This window comes from Schistocerca piceifrons, unplaced genomic scaffold (assembly GCF_021461385.2).
Source record: "Schistocerca piceifrons isolate TAMUIC-IGC-003096 unplaced genomic scaffold, iqSchPice1.1 HiC_scaffold_1197, whole genome shotgun sequence".
Lineage (NCBI taxonomy): Eukaryota > Metazoa > Arthropoda > Insecta > Orthoptera > Acrididae > Schistocerca > Schistocerca piceifrons.
The window spans coordinates 1-5,000 of record NW_025727012.1 but is presented as its reverse complement, the minus strand read 5'-3'; the positions used below and the strand labels follow the sequence as shown (position 1 = coordinate 5,000).

Below are 5,000 nucleotides of genomic sequence, written 5' to 3'. Positions count from 1 at the left end.
AACGGACCGGACGAGCCGACCGATTGGTTTTGATCTAATAAAAGCGTCCCTTCCATCTCTGGTCGGGACTCTGTTTGCATGTATTAGCTCTAGAATTACCACAGTTATCCAAGTAACGTGGGTACGATCTAAGGAACCATAACTGATTTAATGAGCCATTCGCGGTTTCACCTTAATGCGGCTTGTACTGAGACATGCATGGCTTAATCTTTGAGACAAGCATATGACTACTGGCAGGATCAACCAGGGAGCTGCGTCAACTAGAGCTGAGCAGCCGGCCGCCCGGGAGTGTGTCCCGGGGGCCCGCGCGAACACGCAAGCGTCCGCTCAATCATTCTGCAAACAGGAGGAGGCTGAGCTCCCCTGCACAATACACCTCGAAACCCTCTCAGGTCCCGGCGGCGCGCAGCGCCGTCCCAAGTACTTGGTCGGGTTCGAGAGAGGCGCAATCGCCCGGAGTTAGGCGAGTAGACGCTTTCGGTGCGACCACCCGTGCTCCCAACTGAGCTTGCCGCTGCCGACAGAGGCCCGGGAGCGTGCTGTCGTGGCATTGCCGGCGGGAGACAACACGCGCCACCTACGGTGACCGGCAGCTCCAACGCCAGCGCCACAGAAGGACAAAAGCCCCACTTGGGTGCCGAAGCGAACTCTCCCAGCACAGCGCACGCGCCAACACATCCGCACAGCTGCGATACAAACCACCAGCGAGAACCGCTGGGGCGACCGAGCAGCAGACGGCGTCGCGGCGCCGAGCGCCGGGCGGCGGCGCATCCTCAACGCACACAGTCCTCAATCGGACCAGCACACTGAAGATGTCCACCGCGCTTCGCACCGGGCCCGCGAGGACCTACTTTGGCCGCACGGCGCCGCGCGCAGGGTGCGCCGGCGCGCAGCTGCGACGCCTGCCGCGTCCGTCGGCCGGCGCGCCTGCCACTGGCCGCCCCCACCAGCCGGCTGTAGCGCGTGCGCCCACGCACCGCGCGGCCAGCACGCCGGGAGGCGCCCCCTCACCGGCCGGGGACGGTCCCACCCAGCCACCGCCGCGTATCGCTTCACACCCAGATGCCGTTCAGTTTCGTCGGCATGGTGGGTATCGCTGGAACAACCGGTTCGTACCTCAACCTATCGTCGCCATCACCGATTCACCCCTAGCGAGAACAACCGCACCACAACAGGTTACCATTTGTTCATTTGCGTAACTTCACCAGAAAACGCAGGCGTCCATCGCCATTTGCAACTTCAACGATTATTGCATGCCTGTGTCAGGTGTCACGCCACACTACGTCTGCCCACATACACGCAACAAAATGTGCACGCCTAGACAATACGTGGAAGGTGGCCCCCGTACGTATGCGATGTCCATTGCTCGAACGACTGTCAACCGGCCTCTGTAGCATGTCGCAGATATGGAACGCGGTGCACCATGCCATCACGGTGTGTGAGGAGAGACGACTAGGTCCGAATACATCAACAGACAGCTCATGCTGATCGCCATCCACGGCGTCCGTTCCTCCCACACGTCTCTATGGCGTACCACACTGCAATCCAGCTCTCATAGGGAGACGACACGTAGCTGCGTGCACAATATTTGCACTGTATGGTCCGCCGTTTTTGGGCGCAGTCGTTGTACGGTCACACATGTGCCACGATGTATCATTCGGTACATAAGGACGAATGTGCAGTACAGATTGTGGTTTACGCGTACGACATTAGCGGACGGTTGACACAGGCCGCACCACAACGTAGCCTGAGTACGTCGCATGCGAAGGGCATTGAACATGCAAACTTCTCACCAACCAGCTTGCGAAGGCAGGGGGGCAAGGTGGGGACGTGGGGAGGGGCGGCATGTACGTCCTGCTGCCATCCACATTACAGTGTACAGCAGGAGCATGTGGAAAGTCAGCAAGACTTGCAAGGTGTTTAACATGAAGCGATACACAGGGGAGCGGGCAGTGCGAGTAGCGAACTATATTGCGAGGGTTGCGGGTGGGCAACACTACACTAATTGAACGAGTCGTATAACAATTACAGAGCAGGTTTAGGCGACAACATGGGTTACGTTAGGGGACAACGTGGGTTACGTTAGGGGACAACGTGGGTTACTTTAGGGGACAACGTGGGTTAGGTTAAGGCACAACGTGGGTTAGGTTAAGGCACAACGTGGGTTAGGTTAAGGCACAACGTGGGTTAGGTTAAGGCACAACGTGGGTTAGGTTAAGGCACAACGTGGGTTAGGTTAAGGCACAACATGGGTTAGGTTAAGGCACAACATGGGTTAGGTTAAGGCACAACATGGGTTAGGTTAAGGCACAACATGGGTTAGGTTAAGGCACAACGTGGGTTAGGTTAAGGCACAACGTGGGTTAGGTTAAGGCACAACGTGGGTTAGGTTAAGGCACAACGTGGGTTAGGTTAAGGCACAACATGGGTTAGGTTAAGGCACAACATGGGTTAGGTTAAGGCACAACATGGGTTAGGTTAAGGCACAACATGGGTTAGGTTAAGGCACAACATGGGTTAGGTTAAGGCACAACATGGGTTAGGTTAAGGCACAACGTGGGTTAGGTTAAGGCACAACGTGGGTTAGGTTAAGGCACAACGTGGGTTAGGTTAAGGCACAACGTGGGTTAGGTTAAGGCACAACATGGGTTAGGTTAAGGCACAACATGGGTTAGGTTAAGGCACAACATGGGTTAGGTTAAGGCACAACATGGGTTAGGTTAAGGCACAACATGGGTTAGGTTAAGGCACAACATGGGTTAGGTTAAGGCACAACATGGGTTAGGTTAAGGTACAACATGGGTTAGGTTAAGGTACAACATGGGTTAGGTTAAGGTACAACATGGGTTAGGTTAAGGTACAACATGGGTTAGGTTAAGGTACAACATGGGTTAGGTTAAGGTACAACATGGGTTAGGTTAAGGTACAACATGGGTTAGGTTAAGGTACAACATGGGTTAGGTTAAGGTACAACATGGGTTAGGTTAAGGTACAACATGGGTTAGGTTAAGGTACAACATGGGTTAGGTTAAGGTACAACATAGGTTAGGTTAAGGTACAACATAGGTTAGGTTAAGGTACAACATAGGTTAGGTTAAGGTACAACATAGGTTAGGTTAAGGTACAACATAGGTTAGGTTAAGGTACAACATAGGTTAGGTTAAGGTACAACATAGGTTAGGTTAAGGTACAACATAGGTTAGGTTAAGGTACAACATAGGTTAGGTTAAGGTACAACATAGGTTAGGTTAGGTTAGGTTAGGTTACACGTTGTTGTAAGGAAAGGTGTAGGGGGGGGGGGGCGGGGGCGGCAGGTTCGTTGATAGTGATTATAGTAAGTGAATGCTTGTGACATGATCAGATTTGTCACGTCAGGATGCACCTTTGGCTTATTAGAGGCGGCGCTCCAATTCTATGCTTGTGTGAGACCTGTGTCTTTGACTCATGTCATTGTTTGTGCGCTGTGACAGGAGGTACTATTGTGATGTTGGGTGCACCGTTGTATAGGACATGTGTGGGTGTTGGTGCCTGGTCTGCGCAATGGTGGATGTCGAAAGGCTGGGATATTGTATTTTCCGCATGGACCTCCTGGTCTGGTTGTGATAGTGTGGATTGTGTAATGTGGCGGAGAAGATGCACTGGATGTTGTTCCATGCTGGTGCTTACATATTGTATGTGCGCCTGTTAGAAGCAGAGAGTGGTGCGTGATCAGAGTGTCTGGCTGACGTGTGGTTCCCATTGTGGGCAGACTCTTTCAGCATGTATACGGACAGTTGTGTATATTTGCTGTAGTTTGATGGCTCTGCATTGATTACTAATCAGCGCCGTGTGTACGGGTAATCTGGTTCCAGTCCAAAATGTTCCATCTGTGTACATTAGTGACAAAGACTCCCCCCATGCAGTGGGGCTCGGTCTGTTATAGCTCTTCCGCGTAATATATTTGCCCCACGTTTTTGCGACTGCGAGTGCGAGTGCAACGCGCATGGGGACCGACATGCTGATGGCTCGGTATCGGACGCCGTACAGTGAGCAACGCGATCGCGTCTCTCGCTCGTAAGTGGTACAGGTCGCGGCTCATGTATAGGGACAGCGGGAATGTCGCATATTGGAAATAACTCTTCATGAAACGCAAGTTATAGGGGTGGATTGCACTTTACGAGTGCGGGAAACTTCCGCCGTTCATCCGCTGGAGGTGCGCGTGTGGCGGTTGGGGTGGTGCACGAACGGGTGCGGGTGGAGTCATTGCCGGTCCACGGCTTCGTGCGGCAGAGCCACTGGAGATTGGGTGCTATGGTCGACAGAGGCTGCAGGCTTTGTGGGTGGCGTCGAAAGGCGGGCACTGTGGCGCCATCGCTGTCTTAATCGGCTTGGCGTCGCATAGATGGCGGTATCGTCGTTGGAGGAGGTCATGTTGCGGGAGACCTACAGATGGCGGTATGTTTTGTGGTGCGGACGTAGTGTTGTCCGATGCGCATAGATGGCGGTATTGCATGTGGTGTCGCCCTATTTTCACAGATGGCGATACTGTTTTGCCGGCATGGGTGGCGTAGTTCCGTCGGATCCCTGTAGGTGGCAGTGTGCTATGTCTACTGTCGACACCCACGTCACCACTATCTATCTATTTCCTAATACCTCGCCCCCCCCCCCCCCCTACAGACTTATCACCACACACACTAACCGCCCCGGGGACTTGCCAACGACACACCCTATCCCAAGTCTATTTTCTTGCGGAGCATCATGTGTTATTATATTTTATTTCACATCCATCGGTTAGGGGGATTGGCGTTCACCGGACGGAGGCGGGGGGGACGGCGACAACGTACCAGACCCCGCCGGGCACCGCGACCGCCGCACAGCACCCGCCCGACGCCGCCGCCTCCACGCGACGCCCCGGCCGGTGGGCCGGCATCGACCGTCCGGCACCCACCGCGGCACCCAGCGGCGGCCGCCAAAGCGATACGCTATAGCGCGGCGGTACACACGGCGCCCGGCCGGCCGGC

The 5,000-nt window shown here is 54.5% G+C and overlaps 1 non-coding gene across 1 annotated transcript in view; it reads right to left on the bottom strand.

The window, feature by feature from the left end:
• The window catches only part of LOC124729248, a 1,909-nt gene extending 1,659 nt beyond the window's left edge, over positions 1-250 (bottom strand). The window contains exon 1 of the ribosomal RNA XR_007007565.1: positions 1-250. This exon is cut by the window's left edge and continues 1,659 nt beyond it. This is a non-coding gene — a ribosomal RNA (small subunit ribosomal RNA).
• Positions 251-5,000: the final 4,750 nt, after the last annotated feature.